This window comes from Lissotriton vulgaris, chromosome 6, assembly GCF_964263255.1.
Source record: "Lissotriton vulgaris chromosome 6, aLisVul1.2, whole genome shotgun sequence".
NCBI classification, from domain to species: Eukaryota; Metazoa; Chordata; class Amphibia; order Caudata; family Salamandridae; genus Lissotriton; species Lissotriton vulgaris.
Genome location: NC_141694.1, coordinates 1,864,077,972 through 1,864,096,817, shown reverse-complemented (window position 1 = coordinate 1,864,096,817; position 18,846 = coordinate 1,864,077,972).

Genomic DNA, 18,846 nt, shown 5'->3' with positions numbered 1-18,846 from the left:
TTCAAGAAGTATATGCAAGATAAATAAAGGAATAAATGTAGAGACAATGAAAAACTGTGCTGTCTAAACACGGTGAACATGTGCTTGCAATTGGAATAAGAAGAAAACTGACCATAGCAGTGAGTGTCCATCTTGGAACTGTGTTATGGTTAATCTAGCATTGTTTTAAAGCTCCATTATGGTCACTGCGTTTTCAAGGAACATGTCAGCCATAGGTGAGACACAACATTGATTAAAGGTACGTGGTACGTAAACTGGAATCAGACTAAATCACCTTTAAATTGTAAACACCCTGGGGTCGCATTACAGACAACATTATTTTTAAAAGGTGCGCCAGGGGTAAACAATGAAAATGTGCCCTATTATGATGAATGTGTTGCCCCCATGGCAGCTGCAAACTTGAGCTGCCACCAGGGCAGCGCATTCATGTGAAAACAGGGAGCAGCTGCTTTACAGCCACTCCGTATTTTCACAGAGCAGGCGGAAAACTGTCTGCACTTTTAATGGGTATTAGAGATCCCCTTGCAGGTGGGTGCAGACTGTACATGTCTGCAAAGGGATGTCTGGGGGGGGGTCCATGGAACCCGCTTTCCCCCAACCAGAGGGCTGCACTCACAGTGAACTACTTTCTAGGTGGTTCACTATGAGTGGGCCCCATGAGAGCTTCTTTGCCTCTGCACCTGCGTCTGTAGTACAGCATGGGAGCAGAGGATTAGGGAGTCCCTCATTTGCATTGGGCACACCCACATGCAAATGAGGGAACATCCCCTGAAGATAACGCTGGTGCTTTATGTGCGCCAGCGCTATCGGTATTACAGAAGGGGCTGTACAAGCATCTGTGCCCCTTCTGTAATACCAAAGTGCCTCGGCAGCGCCCAAAGTGGGCACAAGTACCCGGTGAGCCCCGGGGCACTTTCTGTAATATGGCTCCTGGTGCTCTGAATCTTGGTGAAGAAGTGAGTATACAGCATATTTATGAGAGGAGTTGGGTCACTACAAAATCCACATGATATGGTAACTCCAATATGCTTTTTCCCACACAAATTCGACAGCTTTGACCTGCTGAAATGTAATGATTGCTGACTTATTTAATACATCAGTTAATTATCAAATGTGTTACATAAAATCAAAGTTGTTATTCCAACCCATGCGTAAACAGAGGTTTACGCATAGGGTCGCAATTTACCAAGCAACTTGGGTTCAGGGCCTACGAGCCAGAAAACTAAGAATTGTTTTTTGGGGGCAGAAAGAAGCCTGAACAGCACAATGTTACCGTCTACATGCAAAAGAACTGCCCAAATGAAGAACTGACCAAATGAGGAACTGTATCTGTGGATGGACTGATAGATCACAAAATCTTCACAGGTGCCATACACTGCTCCCAATTATGATGGACATAAGGGGCCCATGACAAGACAGGGAAAATACATCATAGGTAGAGAGATCACGCCGTGCCCACATAGAGAGAGGAGGAAGGACCCTAAAAGGGTACAAGAAAGGGGCCTCTTTTGCATAGGGGATGGCTACTGCCAGCACATACAGAAATGAGAAAGGGATCCAAAGATTAACAAGGAAAGCATATCATCCGAAGAGCAAAGCCCTGTGAGGATATTCCCCCTGATGAGGAAGGGGATTGTCCTTAATAGAATCAACTATGGGCACTTAAGGTTTCAGTCCTGAAATGTCCAGGGCTGAATGCCATTCAGTAACATCTCTACATCATACAAATGCAGAAGGTAAGAGATTAATTATGCTCGTTTTCAAACGTCTACACTGCAGGATCATTAAAGATGATGAGAACCTCACCCACCAAATGGTGGCTTGGTTCATCATTGGTGCCTCTTCTCACCTAGGTAGGTTCATGATTGGTGCCTCTTCTCACCTAGGTAGGTTAATCATTGGTGCCTCTTCTCACCTAGCTTGGTTTATCATTTGTGGCTCTTCTCACCTAGGTAGGTTCATCATTGGTGCCTCTTCTCACTTAGGGAGGCTCATCATTGGTTCCTCTTCGCACCTAGGTAGGTTAATCATTGGTGCCTCTTCTCACCTAGGTAGGTTCATCATGGGTGCCTCTTCTCACCTAGGTAGGTTCGTCATTGGTGCCTCTTCTCATCTAGGTAGGTTCGTCATCGGTGCCTCTTCTCACTTAGGGAGGCTCATTATTGGTACCTCTTCTCACGTAGCTAGGTTCATCATTGGTGCCTCTTCTCACTTGGGGAGGCTCATTATTGGTACCTCTTCTCACGTAGCTAGGTTCATCATTGGTGCCTCTTCTCCCCTAGCTAGGTTTGTCATTGGTGCCTCTTCTCACCTAGGTAGGTTCATCATTGGTGCCTCTTCTCACTTAGGTAGGTTCATCAGTGGTGCCTCTTCTCACCTAGGTAGGTTCATCATTGTTGCCTCTTCTCCCCCAGCTAGGTTTGTCATTGGTGCCTCTTCTCACGTAGGTAGGTTCATCATTGGTGCCGCATCTCACCTGGGTAGGTTCATCATTGGTGCCTCTTCTTACTTAGGTAGGTTCATAATTGGTGCCTCTTCTCACCTAGGTAGGTTCATCATTGGTGCCTCTTCTCATCCAGGTAGGTTCATGATTGGTGCCTCTTCTCACCTAGATAGGTTCATCATGGGTGCCTCTTCTCATCCAGGTAGGTTCATCATTGGTTCCCTCTTCTCATCCAGGTAGGTTTATGATTGGTGCCTCTTCTCACCTAGGTAGGTTCATCATTGGTGCATCTTCTCACCTTGGTAGGTTCATGATTGATGCCTCATCTCACGTAGGTAGGTTCATCATTGATGCCCCATCTCACTAAGGTAGGTTCATCATTGGTGCCTCTTTTCACTTAGGTAGGTTTATCATTGGTGCCTCTTCTCACCTAGGTAGGTTCATCATTGGTGCCTCTTCTCACCTAGGTAGGTTCATCAGTGGTGCCTCTTCTCACCTAGGTAGGTTCATCATTGGTGCCTCTTCTCACTGAGGTAGGTTTATCATTGGTGCCTCTTCTCACCTAGGTAGGTTCATCATTGGTGCCTCTTCTCACCTAAGTAGGTTCATCATTGGTGCCTCTGCTCATCCAGGTAGGTTTATGATTGGTGCCACTTCTCACCTAGGTAGGTTCATCATTGATGCCTCATCTCACGTAGGTAGGTTAATCATTGGTGCCTCTTCTCACCTAGGTAGGTTCATCATTGGTGCCTCTTCCCATCCAGGTAGGTTCATGATTGGTGCCTCTTCTCACCTAGATAGGTTCATCATTGGTGCCTCTTCTCATCCAGGTAGGTTCATCATTGGTTCCCTCTTCTCATCCAGGTAAGTTTATGATTGGTGCCTCTTCTCACCTAGGTAGGTTCATCATTGGTGCATCTTCTCACCTTGGTAGGTTCATGATTGATGCCTCATCTCACGTAGGTAGGTTCATCATTGATGCCCCATCTCACTAAGGTAGGTTCATCATTGGTGCCTCTTCTCACTTAGGTAGGTTTATCATTGGTGCCTCTTCTCACCTAAGTAGGTTCATCATTGGTGCCTCTTCTCACCTAGGTAGGTTAATCAGTGGTGCCTCTTCTCACCTAGGTAGGTTCATCATTGGTGCCTCTTCTCACTTAGGTAGGTTTATCATTGGTGCCTCTTCTCACCTAGGTAGGTTCATCATTGGTGCCTCTTCTCACCTAAGTAGGTTCATCATTGGTGCCTCTGCTCATCCAGGTAGGTTTATGATTGGTGCCATTTCTCACCTTGGTAGGTTCATCATTGATGCCTCATCTCATGTAGGTAGGTTAATCATTGGTGCCTCTTCTCACCTAGGTAGGTTCATCATTGGTGCATCTTCTCACCTAGGTAGGCTCATCATTGGTGCCTCTTCTCACCTAAGTAGGTTCATCATTGGTGCCTCTGCTCATCCAGGTAGGTTTATGATTGGTGCCATTTCTCACCTTGGTAGGTTCATCATTGATGCCTCATCTCATGTAGGTAGGCTAATCATTGGTGCCTCTTCTCACCTAGGTAGGTTCATCATTGGTGCATCTTCTCACCTAGGTAAGTTTGTCATTGTGCCTCTTCTCACTTAGGGAGGCTCATTATTGGTGCCTCTTCTCACCTAGGTAGGTTCATCGTTGGTGCCTCTTCTCATTCAGGTAGGTTTATGATTGGTGCCTCTTCTCACCTAGGTAGGTTCATCATTGGTGCATCTTCTCACCTTGGTAGGTTCATCATTGATGCCTCATCTCACGTAGGTAGGTTCATCATTAGTGCCTCTTCTCACCTAGGTAGGTTCATCATTGGTGCCTCTTCTCCCCTAGCTAGGTTTGTCATTGGTGCCTCTTCTCCCCTAGCTAGGTTTGTCATTGGGGCCTCTTCTCATGTAGGTAGGTTTGTCATTGGTTCCGCTTCTCACCTAGGTAGGTTCATCATTGGTGCCTCTTCTCACTTAGGTAGGTTCGTCATTGATGCATCTTCTCACCTAGGTAGGTTCATCATTGGTGCCTCTTCTCATCCAGGTAGGTTCATCATTGATGCCTCATCTCACGTAGGTAAATTAATTAATTACCCTGTCAGAATTTCTATACATTAATAAGGATCATGCATATAATGAGAGGCAGAGTCCGTGGTGTCCAATTCAGAAGGGCTTTAATTCAGTAACTCGAGTTAAGGGAGAATCGGGTTCCATCACCACTAGGGATCAGGAAGGATCGTCATCTGAATCTTTATTCACAGAACACATTATATATAGTTAAAACATACATTGACTTGGATAGGGAAGGCGGAGTGCTCCAGGCGGAGCAAGTGAAAGAGAGAGATAAGAGCACATGGGCGTGAAAGAGGGCGTGTAAGAAGGCGTACATGTGGGTGTTCACTTGATGTGTCATAGGTGTGTCATAGATGGGTGGATACATGGAGGGGGTCTGCATGGTCAGCAGGAACCTTTACCCTACTTGTGCGCTCAAATTGGTCATGACCTGGAATTGACGTGTAGCTGGGGATAACTGGGGGAGCTGACTTTTCGTGCTAGTAGAGGAGTCTTGGATGTCAGGACGACCTGCACTCCTGGCATTATCTGATATCTTGTGTTTGGAGGATGTATTGTCTGACTTAAAGGTCGCTGGAGCAAAGGCTGCTCATCACTAAATGCTAGTGTGTGCATATATTTCTTCGTGCATTACGGGGGCCATGGGCCTTCTATAGATGCGGGTTCAGTAAATCACTTGAATGGAGACAGAAAGGCTAGGCCCTATCTTCTGCAGGCAGAATATGTTTACCCCTTTCATTAGACAGGAATGTGTTTCTGTGGAGCGGAGCAGATAACTGTAGGCAAAATACTGTCTTTGGCAGGCCAGGCTGGGCACCTCTCGGCATGAGCAGGAAGTAAGTGAGAGGTCAGGGATACATAACTATTCTGCAGCTTTCAGAGTGTCAGGAGGCTTGGAGCCTGAATTCGGGTCCTGGCTCGGCTGAGCCACAAAAACGAGTTCATCTCGACTTTTAAACGTGTATCATGTAAATGCATTGGCAACATAGGCCTCAGTGCAGAATTAACGTTTCATTCATGGAGGGCCTGATAACTGACATGCTAACAGTGGACGGAAATGCAGAGGCATTATTATTACAGGCATGAGAAGGGAATTGTATGATGACATGGACATACACGGGGTATATGTACATACATAGGGTGCTTGTAGGGGACACACTGGCCACGTAGAATTTCTATTTCCTCAGTAGGTTCATTATTGGTGCCTCTTCTCACCTAGGTATGTTCATCATTGGTGCCTCTTCTCCCCTAGCTAGGTTTGTCATTGGTGCCTCTTCTCCCCTAGCTAGGTTTGTCATTGGTGCCTCTTCTCACGTAGGTAGGTTCATCATTGGTGCCGCTTCTCACCTAGGTAGGTTCATCATTGGTGCCTCTTCTCACTTAGGTAGGTTCATCATTGATGCCTCTTCTCACCTAGGTAGGTTCATCATTGGTGCCTCTTCTCATCCAGGTAGGTTCATGATTGGTGCCTCTTCTCACCTAGGTAGGTTCATCATTGGTGCCTCTTCTCACTTAGGTAGGTTCATCATTGGTGCCTCTTCTCACCTAGGTATGTTCATCAGTTGTGCCTCTACTCACCTAGGTAGGTTCATCATTGGTGCCTCCTCTCATCCAGGTAGGTTTATGATTGGTGCCTCTTCTCACCTAGGTAGGTTCATCATTGGTGCCTCTACTCACCTAGGAAGGTTCATCATTGGTGCCTCTTCTCATCCAGGTAGGTTTATGATTAGTGCCTCTTCTCACCTAGGTAGGTTCATCATTGGTGCATCTACTCATCTTGGTAGGTTCATGATTGATGCCTCTTCTCACCTAGATAGGTTCATCATTGGTGCCTCTTCTCATCCAGGTAGGTTCATGATTGGTGCCTCTTCTCACCTAAATAGGTTCATCATTGGTGCCTCTTCTCATCCAGGTAGTTTCATCATTGGTTCCTTCTTCTCATCCAGGTAGGTTTATGATTGGTGCCTCTTCTCACCTAGGTAGGTCCATCATTGGTGCATCTTCTCACCTTGGTAGGTTCATGATTGATGCCTCATCTCACGTAGGTAGGTTCATCATTGATGCCTCATCTCACGAAGGTAGGTTCATCATTGGTGCCTCTTCTCTTTTAGGTAGGTTTATCATTGGTGCCTCTTCTCACCTAGGTAGGTTCATCATTGGTGCCTCTTCTCACCTAGGTAGGTTCATCAGTGGTGCCTCTTCTCACCTAAGTAGGTTCATCATTGGTGCCTCTTCTCATCCAGGTAGGTTTATGATTGGTGCCACTTCTCACCTAGGTAGGTTCATCATTGATGCCTCATCTCACGTAGGTAGGTTAATCATTGGTGCCTCTTCTCACCTAGGTAGGTTCCTCATTGGTGCATCTTCTCACCTAGGTAAGCTAGTCATTGTGCCTCTTCTCACTTAGGGAGGCTCATTATTGGTGCCTCTTCTCACCTAGGTAGGTTCATCGTTGGTGCCTCTTCTCATTCAGGTAGGTTTATGATTGGTGCCTCTTCTCACCTAGGTAGGTTCATCAGAGAAGTGTGGCTCAGGGGTTAGAGGCAGCAGACCCGGAAGCTGAGATCGGTCCTGGACCAGGGTTCAATTCCCCGCCTCGGCGGGTCTTGGGCTCAAAAATTCCACGGACTCGATAATTCTCGTTCCGGTGCCTACTCGACTCATGGGCTCACACTCTGCGACTCTGGGCAATAGCTTGCTTAATCTCCACTACGGCCCCTCATGGCGGGATGCCTGGCTTTCACCTTGTGGATACCCTGCTGGGGTTATCTCGCAGGGGAATACCAGGACCGGTTCCCAAGGCAAGCGCCTTGATGCCTGCGGGTGATACGTGCGCTATATAAATCGCAATACATTTACATTTACATCATTAGTGCATCTTCTCACCTTGGTAGGTTCATCATTGATGCCTCATCTCACGTAGGTAGGTTCATCATTAGTGCCTCTTCTCACGTAGGTAGGTTCATCATTGGTGCCGCTTCTCACCTAGGTAGGTTCATCATTGGTGCCTCTTCTCACTTAGGTAGGTTCATCATTGATGCCTCTTCTCACCTAGGTAGGTTCATCATTGGTGCCTCTTCTCATCCAGGTAGGTTCATGATTGGTGCCTCTTCTCACCTAGGTAGGTTCATCATTGGTGCCTCTTCTCACTTAGGTAGGTGCAGGTTCATAATTGGTGCCTCTTCTCACCTAGGTAGGTTCATGATTGGTGCCTCTTCTCACCTCAGTAGGTTCATCATTGGTCCTCTACTCACCTAGGTAGGTTCATGATTGGTGCCTCTTCTCACCTAGGTAGGTTCATAATTGGTTCATCTTCTCACCTAGGTAGGTTCATAATTGGTGCCTCTTCTCACCTAGGTAGGTTCATCATTGGTGCCTCTTCTCACCTAGGTAGGTTCATGATTGGTGCCTCTTCTCACCTCAGTAGGTTCATCATTGGTCCTCTTCTCACCTAGGTAGGTTCATGATTGGTGCCTCTTCTCACCTAGGTAGGTTCATAATTGGTTCTTCTCACCTAGGTAGGTTCATGATTGGTGCCTCTTCTCACCTAGGTAGGTTTATCAATGGTGCATATATTTACCTAGGTAGGTTCATCATTGGTGCCTCGTCTCCCCTAGCTAGGTTTGTCATTGGTGCCTCTTCTCCCCTAGCTAGGTTTTTCATTGGTGCCTCTTCTCACGTAGGTAGGTTCGTCATTGGTTCCGCTTCTCACCTAGGTAGGTTCATCATTGGTGCCTCTTCTCACTTAGGTAGGTTCATCATTGATGCATCTTCTCACCTAGGTAGGTTCATCATTGGTGCCTCTTCTCATCCAGGTAGGTTCATGATTGGTGCCTCTTCTCACCTAGGTAGGTTCATCATTGGTGCCTCTTCTCACCTAGGTATGTTCATCAGTGGTGCCTCTTTTCACCTAGGTAGGTTCATCGTTGGTGCCTCTTCTCACTTAGGTAGGTTTATCATTGGTGCCTCTTCTCACCTAGGTAGGTTCATCATTGGTGCCTCTACTCACCTAGGTAGGTTCATCATTGGTGCCTCTTCTCATCCAGGTAGGTTTATGATTGGCGCCTCTTTTCACCTAGGTAGGTTCATCATTGGTGCATCTACTCACCTTGGTAGGTTCATGATTGATGCCTCATCTCACGTAGGTAGGTTCATCATTGGTGCCTCTTCTCAGCTAGGTAGGTTCATAATTGGTGCCTCTTCTCACCTAGGTAGGTTCATGATTGGTGCCTCTTCTCACCTCAGTAGGTTCATCATTGGTCCTCTACTCACCTAGGTAGGTTCATGATTGGTGCCTCTTCTCACCTAGGTAGGTTCATAATTGGTTCATCTTCTCACCTAGGTAGGTTCATAATTGGTGCCTCTTCTCACCTAGGTAGGTTCATCATTGGTGCCTCTTCTCACCTAGGTAGGTTCATGATTGGTGCCTCTTCTCACCTCAGTAGGTTCATCATTGGTCCTCTTCTCACCTAGGTAGGTTCATGATTGGTGCCTCTTCTCACCTAGGTAGGTTCATAATTGGTTCTTCTCACCTAGGTAGGTTCATGATTGGTGCCTCTTCTCACCTAGGTAGGTTTATCAATGGTGCATATTTTTACCTAGGTAGGTTCATCATTGATCCCTCATCTCACGAAGGTAGGTTCATCATTGGTGCCTCTTCTCACTTAGGTAGGTTTATCATTGGTGCCTCTTCTCACCTAGGCAGGTTCATCATTGGTGCCTCTTCTCACCTAGGTAGGTTCATCAGTGGTGCCTCTTCTCATCTAGGTAGGTTCATCATTGGTGCCTCTTCTCACTTAGGTAGGTTTATCATTGGTGCCTCTTCTCACCTAAGTAGGTTCATCATTGGTGCCTCTTCTCATCCAGGTAGGTTTATGATTGGTGCCACTTCTCACCTAGGTAGGTTCATCATTGATGCCTTATCTCGCGTAGGTAGGTTAATCATTGGTGCCTCTTCTCACCTAGGTAGGTTCATCATTGGTGCATCTTCTCACCTAGGTAAGTTTGTCATTGTGCCTCTTCTCACCTAGGTAGGTTCCTCATTGGTTCCTCTTCTCATTCAGGTAGGTTTATGATTGGTGCCTCTTCTCACCTAGGTAGGTTCATCATTGGTGCATCTTCTCACCTGGGTAGGTTCATCATTGATGCCTCATCTCACGTAGGTAGGTTCATCATTGGTGCCTCTTCTCACCTAGGTAGGTTCATCATTGGTGCCTCTTCTCCCCTAGCTAGGTTTGTCGTTGGTGCCTCTTCTCCCCTATCTAGGTTTTTCATTGGTGCCTCTTCTCACGTAGGTAGGTTCGTCATTGGTGCCGCTTCTCACCTAGGTAGGTTTATCATTGGTGCCTCTTCTCACTTATAAAGGTTCAACATTGATGTCTCTTCTCACCTAGGTAGGTTCATCATTGGTGCCTCTTCTCATCCAGGTAGGTTCATGATTGGTGCCTCTTCTCACCTAGGTAGGTTCATCATTGGTGCCTCTTCTCACCTAGGTATGTTCATCAGTGGTGCCTCTTCTCACCTAGGTAGGTTCATCGTTGGTGCCTCTTCTCACCTAGGTAGGTTCATCATTGGTGCCTCTACTCACCTAGGTAGGTTCATCATTGATGCCTCTACTCTTCCAGGTAGGTTTATGATTGGTGCCTCTTCTCACCTAGGTAGGTTCATCATTGGTGCATCTACTCACCTTGGTAGGTTCATGATTGATGCCTCATCTCACGTAGGTAGGTTTAAAATTGGTGCCTCTTCTCACCTAGGTAGGTTCATGATTGGTGCCTCTTCTCACCTAGGTAGGTTCATGATTGGTGCCTCTTCTCACCTCAGTAGGTTCATCATTGGTCCTCTTCTCACCTAGGTAGGTTCATGATTGGTGCCTCTTCTCACATAGGTAGGTTCATAATTGGTTCTTCTTCTCACCTAGGTAGGTTCATGATTGGTGCCTCTTCTCACCTAGGTAGGTTTATCAATGGTGCATCTTTTCACCTAGGTAGGTTCATCAGTGGTGCCTCTTCTCACCTAGGTAGGTTCATCATTGGTGCATCTACTCACCTTGGTAGGTTCATGATTGATGCCTCTTCTCACCTAGAAAGGTTCATCATTGGTGCCTTTTCTCACCTAGGTAGGTTCATCAGTGGTGCCTCTTCTCACCTAGGTAGGTTCGTCTTTGGTCCTGCTTCTCACCTAGGTAGGTTCATCATTGGTGCCTCTTTTAACTTAGGTAGGTTCATAAGTGGTGCCTCTTCTCACCTAGGTAGGTTCATCATTGGTGCCTCTTCTCATCCAGGTAGGTTCATGATTGGTGCCTCTTCTCACCTAGATAGGTTCATCATTGATGCCTCATCTCACGTAGGTAGGTTAATCATTGGTGCCTCTTCTCACCTAGGTAGGTTCCTCATTGGTGCATCTTCTCACCTAGGTAAGCTAGTCATTGTGCCTCTTCTCACTTAGGGAGGCTCATTATTGGTGCCTCTTCTCACCTAGGTAGGTTCATCGTTGGTGCCTCTTCTCATTCAGGTAGGTTTATGATTGGTGCCTCTTCTCACCTAGGTAGGTTCATCAGAGAAGTGTGGCTCAGGGGTTAGAGGCAGCAGACCCGGAAGCTGAGATCGGTCCTGGACCAGGGTTCAATTCCCCGCCTCGGCGGGTCTTGGGCTCAAAAATTCCACGGACTCGATAATTCTCGTTCCGGTGCCTACTCGACTCATGGGCTCACACTCTGCGACTCTGGGCAATAGCTTGCTTAATCTCCACTACGGCCCCTCATGGCGGGATGCCTGGCTTTCACCTTGTGGATACCCTGCTGGGGTTATCTCGCAGGGGAATACCAGGACCGGTTCCCAAGGCAAGCGCCTTGATGCCTGCGGGTGATACGTGCGCTATATAAATCGCAATACATTTACATTTACATCATTAGTGCATCTTCTCACGTAGGTAGGTTCATCATTGGTGCCGCTTCTCACCTAGGTAGGTTCATCATTGGTGCCTCTTCTCACTTAGGTAGGTTCATCATTGATGCCTCTTCTCACCTAGGTAGGTTCATCATTGGTGCCTCTTCTCATCCAGGTAGGTTCATGATTGGTGCCTCTTCTCACCTAGGTAGGTTCATCATTGGTGCCTCTTCTCACTTAGGTAGGTGCAGGTTCATAATTGGTGCCTCTTCTCACCTAGGTAGGTTCATGATTGGTGCCTCTTCTCACCTCAGTAGGTTCATCATTGGTGCCTCTTCCCATCCAGGTAGGTTCATCATTGGTTCCCTCTTCTCATCCAGGTAGGTTCATGATTGGTGCCTCTTCTCACCTAGATAGGTTCATCATTGGTGCCTCTTCTCATCCAGGTAGGTTCATCATTGGTTCCCTCTTCTCATCCAGGTAGGTTTATGATTGGTGCCTCTTCTCACCTAGGTAGGTTCATCATTGGTGCATCTTCTCACCTTGGTAGGTTCATGATTGATGCCTCATCTCATGTAGGTAGGTTCATCATTGATGCCTCATCTCACGAAGGTAGATTCATCATTGGCGCCTCTTCTCACTTAGGTAGGTTTATCATTGGTGCCTCTTCTCACTTAGGTAGGTTTATCATTGGTGCCTCTTCTCACCTAGGTAGGTTCATCATTGGTGCCTCTTCTCACCTAGGTAGGTTCATCAGTGGTGCCTCTTCTCACCTAAGTAGGTTCATCATTGGTGCCTCTTCTCATCCAGGTAGGTTTATGATTGGTGCCACTTCTCACCTAGGTAGGTTCATCATTGAGGCCTCATCTCACGTAGGTAGGTTAATAATTGGTGCCTCTTTTTACCTAGGTAGGTTCCTCATTGGTGCTTCTTCTCACCTAGGTAAGCTAGTCATTGTGCCTCTTCTCACTTAGGGAGGCTCATTATTGGTGCCTCTTCTCCCCTAGGTAGGTTCATTGTTGGTGCCTCTTCTCATTCAGGTAGGTTTATGATTGGTGCCTCTTCTCACCTAGGTAGGTTCATCATTGGTGCATCTTCTCACCTTGGTAGGTTCATCATTGATGCCTCATCTCACGTAGGTAGGTTCATCATTGGTGCCTCTTCTCACCTAGGTAGGTTCATCATTGGTGCCTCTTCTCCCCTAGCTAGGTTTGTCATTGGTGCCTCTTCTCCCCTAGCTAGGTTTGTCATTGGTGCCTCTTCTCACGTAGGTAGGTTCGTCATTGGTCCTGCTTCTCACCTAGGTAGGTTCATCATTGGTGCCTCTTCTCACTTAGGTAGGTTCATCATTGATGCATCTTCTCACCTAGGTAGGTTCATCATTGGTGCCTCTTCTCATCCAGGTAGGTTCATGATTGGTGCCTCTTCTCACCTAGGTAGGTTCATCATTGGTGCCTCTTCTCACCTAGGCATGTTCATCAGTGGTGCCTCTTTTCACCTAGGTAGGTTCATCGTTGGTGCCTCTACTCACCTAGGTAGGTTCATCATTAGTGCCTCTTCTCATGCAGGTAGGTTTATGATTGGTGCCTCTTCTCACCTAGGTAGGTTCATCATTGGTGCATCTACTCACCTTGGTAGGTTCATGATTGATGCCTCATCTCACGTAGGTAGGTTCATCATTGGTACCTCTTCTCAGCTAGGTAGGTTCATCATTGGTGCCTCTTCTCACCTAGGTAAGTTCATGATTGGTGCCTCTTCTCACCTCAGTAGGTTCATAATTGGTGCCTCTTCTCACCTATGTAGGTTCATGATTGGTGCCTCTTCTCACCTAGGTAGGTTCATAATTTGTTCTTCTCACCTAGGTAGGTTCATGATTGGTGCCTCTTCTCACCTAGGTAGGTTTATCAATGGTGCATATTTTCACCTAGGTAGGTTCATCATTGATGCCTCATCTCATGAAGGTAGGTTCATCATTGGTGCCTCTTCTCACTTAGGTAGGTTTATCATTGGTGCCTCTTCTCACCTAGGCAGGTTCGTCATTGGTGCCTCTTCTCACCTAGGTAGGTTCATCAGTGGTGCCTCTTCTCATCTAGGTAGGTTCATTATTGGTGCCTCTTCTCACCTAGGTAGGTTTATCTTTGGTGCCTCTTCTCACCTAGGTAGGTTTATCATTGGTGCCTCTTCTCACCTAAGTAGGTTCATCAATGATGCCTCATCTCACGTAGGTAGGTTAATCATTGGTGCCTCTTCTCACCTAGGTAGGTTCATCATTGGTGCATCTTCTCACGTAGGTAAGTTTGTCATTGTGCCTCTTCTCACCTAGGTAGGTTCATCATTGGTGCCTCTTCTCATTCAGGTAGGTTTATGCTTGGTGCCTCTTCTCACCTAGGTAGGTACATCATTGGTGCATCTTCTCACCTTGGTAGGTTCATCATTGATGCCTCATCTCACGTAGGTAGGTTCATCATTGGTGCCTCTTCTCCCCTAGCTAGGTTTGTCATTGGTGCCTCTTCTCCCCTAGCTAGGTTTTTCATTGGTGCCTCTTCTCACGTAGGTAGGTTCGTCATTGATGCCGCTTCTCACCTAGGTACGTTTATCATTGGTGCCTCTTCTCACTTATGTAGGTTCATCATTGATGTCTCTTCTCACCTAGGTAGGTTCATCATTGGTGCCTCTTCTCATCCAGGTAGGTTCATGATTGGTGCCTCTTCTCACCTAGGTAGATTCATCATTGGTGCCTCTTCTCACCTAGGTAAATGTAAATGTAAATGTATTTGAGCTTATATAGCGCACAGCTACCCACAAAGGGTTTCCCGGCGCTTGCTTAGGGAACCCGTCCTGGTATTCCCCTGTGAGATAACCCCGGCCGGGTATGCACAAGGTGAAAGCCAGGCATCCCGCCGCGAGGGGCCATTGTGGAGATTAAGCAAGCTATTGCCCAGAGTCGCAGAGTGTGAACCCGTGAGTTGAGAAGGCACCGGAGCGAGAATTATCGAGTCCGTGGAATTTTGAGCCCAAGACCCGCCGAGGCGGGGAATTGAACCCTGGTCCAGGGCCGATCTCAGCTTCCGGGTCTGCCGCCTCTAACCCCTGAGCCACACTTCTCCACAGGTAGGTTCATCATCTAACCCCTGAGCCACACTTCTCCACAGGTAGGTTCATCATTGGTGCCTCTACTCACTTTAGGTAGGTTCCTCATTGGTGCCTCTACTCACTTTAGGTAGGTTCCTCATTGGTGCCTCTTCTCATCCAGGTAGGTTTATGATTGGTGCCTCTTCTCACCTAGGTAGGTTCATCATTGGTGCATCTACTCACCTTGGTAGGTTCATGATTGATGCCTCATCTCACATAGGTAGGTTCATCATTGGTGCCTCTTCTCACCTAGGTAGGTTCATCATTGGTGCCTCTTCTCACCTAGGTAGGTTCATGATTGGTGCCTGTTCTCACCTAGGTAGGTTCATGATTGGTGCCTCTTCTCACCTCAGTAGGTTCATCATTGGTCCTCTTCTCACCTAGGTAGGTTCATGATTGGTGCCTCTTCTCACATAGGTAGGTTCATAATTGGTTCTTCTTCTCACCTAGGTAGGTTCATGATTGGTGCCTCTTCTCACCTAGGTAGGTTTATCAATGATGCATCTTTTCACCTAGGTAGGTTCATCATTGGTGCATCTTCTCACTGAGGTAGGTTCATCGTTGGTGCCTCTTCTCACTGAGGTAGGTTTATCATTGGTTCCTCTATTGATCTAGGTAGGACACTGCCACCTAGTTGGCCTCAACCAGACCCCAGAGCTCTTACATCTATGATTATCGGCTCCAGGACAGGAGGTCCAGTTCAGGCTAAACATTGTTATGGGATTAATCTAAATGTCTTTGTTCAAAAAGTCCCAAACCATCATTAAAAACAATTCAACAGGATGCTAAAGTGGAAATCCAATGATTGCTGTGTCTCTCATGCCAACATGCTTCGGCCGAATTCAAAACTACCCAATGGGTCACTCAGCCTTCTTCAGAGCTCATGGGCCTCCCAATCTACCCTTTTCTAATTAGGTGTGTTTGTACTGAAGGAGGCATAGGACTCTACTACCTGATCACTGAAAAGAAACCTGTATGATATCAAGAAAATATATATAATGCCAGCACAATAACTAAATCTCTTCAAACACATGGGCATTCCTAATTTGAAGGGCCTGTTTGCATATGAGACAACACACAGTTCTGATCTGTGTTCACAGCAAACCATGGATACTCAGTACCTAACTCCTTAGCACCCCCATCAGTATCCACTGCACTCCACTCCATAGAGGCAATCCTTGTTCATATATACTGGAGCGTATGTCAACAATTGCAGTCATATATGGCCAAGAATGTGTGGGTGTTTATTTTATAGAGACAAACCTAATACATGATCTAACTCACCTAACTAGGTTTACTGCCAGGCCCTATCGGCTTGGAGGGAGTGGACAAGTCCCTGTTGTCACAATCTTAAAAACAGGATAAAACGAGTCTTCCTGTAACTGTTATGCAGCCATAGATTCTCATTCGTTGCATGCCCTGTTCTCTGATGAACCAAAGAACTCTACTTGCTGGGCAGCGAGGTTGGGCCAGGACATTTAGGAACATAAAACAAGCAACAGTGGGCTCCTTTTTTCCATCCACTCTGCCAATGACCAGCTCATATGTCTGAATTTAAAGGGGTCAGCTTGCGGGGTTAGGGGTGAAGGCGGGTGGTACAGAAACTCAGTCTTATGTGAAGGTTTCCAGGGAATCCCAATGACCTTCTGGGATAGAGCTATCCATCGACTCATGAGTGGGAAGCTCCTCACCTCTGCTTGACCTTTGAATTTTTCTCCAGCGATCCACTGGACAGAAGTGTGGAAGACACTTCTCTCTGTCTGGGTATTTATGTCTTTTTTTAATAATTAATGTATTTATTGCTGGGCAGAGTACTATACCATCCAACTCGGTGGGCGATACATTTCATGTAGAGTGGCTCTTGATGCTTTACAACCTATGCCATTTCAGTTTATTCCACATAGACAGCATTATTATGAGTGGATCTGGTTCGATCGCCAGAGTCATTCCATTTTCTGGCAATGGCTTTTGAGGGTCAGAAGTTCAGGATTAACCATTTGGGTTGCTTGGTGGTTCTTACCCTGGGATTGCTGTTCAGGGGGGGTGATGGTGTGTTTTGCAGTAGGCATCTTGCACTATACTGCAGCTTCACTTTGGAAATTCAGGGCAGTGACGATTGGCTAGTGGGAGTGACTTTAGATGGAACGCACGGATGTGAGACTACCAACAGATTGTCACCTTGCTCGGCTCCCTTCCCTTGGTCCTGATGCTGCGTGACTAATCCTGACGCGAGTGCCCTGGAAAAAGGACCACACATCCATCCATCACTCACTTTTCTGAAAACGCCCAATATGTCACTTAACCAAACCCAGTGAATCTTGCCAATTCTGCGTGTCTTAACAGACATCAGGTTAGTATGGAAAAATGTAGTTGGTTGATTCGCTCCAAAAGACTATCTCAATTTAATTCATTTTTAATTATTTTATTGTATGTATCAAATGGCATTTTTTACTGTTTTAATCCTTGAATGTATTTTTAAATTGATGATCTGCAGTTTTATACATGTATGTAATGCTTTTAAGATATATGTGCATATCGAAATAAAGCTATCAACCAACGGAAAAATGTAGCAGCACGGACTGACTGGATGCCCTCAGGTCATGCTAGCTGTGGTTGTAGCAGGCTGCTCCTGTCATGGTTTTACAAAGAGCAGAGGATGCCAAACTGAGCTCTATGAAAGCCCTTAACTGAGCCGGCAGCCATCTTTGAGTGGAGAGTACATGTTTCAATCAATCAGTACTTTACTTTACTTTTTGGCTTGTGCCTCTCTTAGGGAAGAATAACTGGAAATAAACCATCCCACCAACTTCCCTCCTTTGTCCTTTATCATATTTCATATCCACTTTTGCATTTGTTGTGCATGTCATTCAGGCCTGCCTCCAGCTCAAGCCACAGCGAACCACGTTTCAGAATTTGATCCGCGTAATTATTACTGGGAACAATGTACCAGGTTTTGATACTATTGGTGTTTTTTTTTCAGTATGTCTCATTAAACTCTCTTGCACAGCAGTTGCTGTTCTGCCGCTTCAATCAATTATCTAGACTGGAGACATCTGACACCACTGTTGAATTGACTGCTAGCCAGTGCTGTACGGATGGTGATCTACCGGCCATTGGGGCTGGTATTTTGCTTTAATTGTGTTTCTAGTTATTAATAAACTCGGAGGCCCACTTTTTGAGCCTGCAAGCAGCCAGTAGTTAATTGAGCTTTTTGTGCTTATGGGTCAGCTGTCAGACCTGCCCTACTAATACTCACTATGCACAGATGCAATTTGCTGTGTTGTTAGGCCTTTAGTGAAATTGAGAGAAGTTTGAATGCGGTACGATCAGGCTGTGTTGCTCTTGCAACTGTGGAGCATGAGCAATAAGTATTTGTTAAATCCAGTGCTAAATTCAGGCCGGCGGTTGCAAGTGGGGCAGGCTTTTTTGGGATCCGGCACTTACCTTACCTTGTTGGCCATTGCCATGAGCAAGATAGAGAAAACATTTAAATGTGAAAGAAGGAGGAAGAGAAAGACAGAAATGCAGGCACAAAGGGAGAAAGCAGGACCAACAAGGGTGGGATTAGCTGTGGCTCCTCTGTAATGGCGGAGGAGCATCTCCCCACTGGTAATAAAACAATGTTATTATCATTTTATTTTTTACTGTGAGCTACGTCTATCGGGTCTGCAGAGGAGTGGTGGGCACCGTAAGTGCCCATGTCGGTTTGGCTGGCCGTATTAGGATGCCCAAACTGACATGCGCACTTAGATTTCTCCAACTTAGCTGTGTTGTACAGCCGGATGGAGGAGAGGCACAGCCTCCTTGTGCCTGAGCAAGCAGGAGACCAGCACTCTCAGGCCAATCCCGGTGCTTTTTTCATGCTTGGTATAGCCTGAGAGCAGCACCTAGATTGGATGGGTAGCCTGTGTAGAACCCAAGAAGCCATGAATGAGCACCGATGCGGTGGACGGCAGCATGAGCGGCAGTGGCAGATAAGCCATATTTTTATTATTATTTTCCCTCTGCACTCTTTATTGGCAGCAGCCATGTGCTGGGTGAGATAAAGGATCAGCAGGGACGCGTACGGGATTAAAGAGGCCGAAGGTGAATTCAATACTACCAGCCTTGGTACTGATTTTTACTTGCACCGCTGGACCAGCGCAATGGGCACTGTTACTGATTATTTTACAAATTAAACACTGGTTAAGTCTTTCATGCTTCAACATTTCAGAAATCTCATCGTAGGGAATCTTGGAGATCCAGCAGTAAGCACAGAATTTGGCTTCCTTTCCAGATAAGTTAAAGCTCTGGGCTTATTTCCG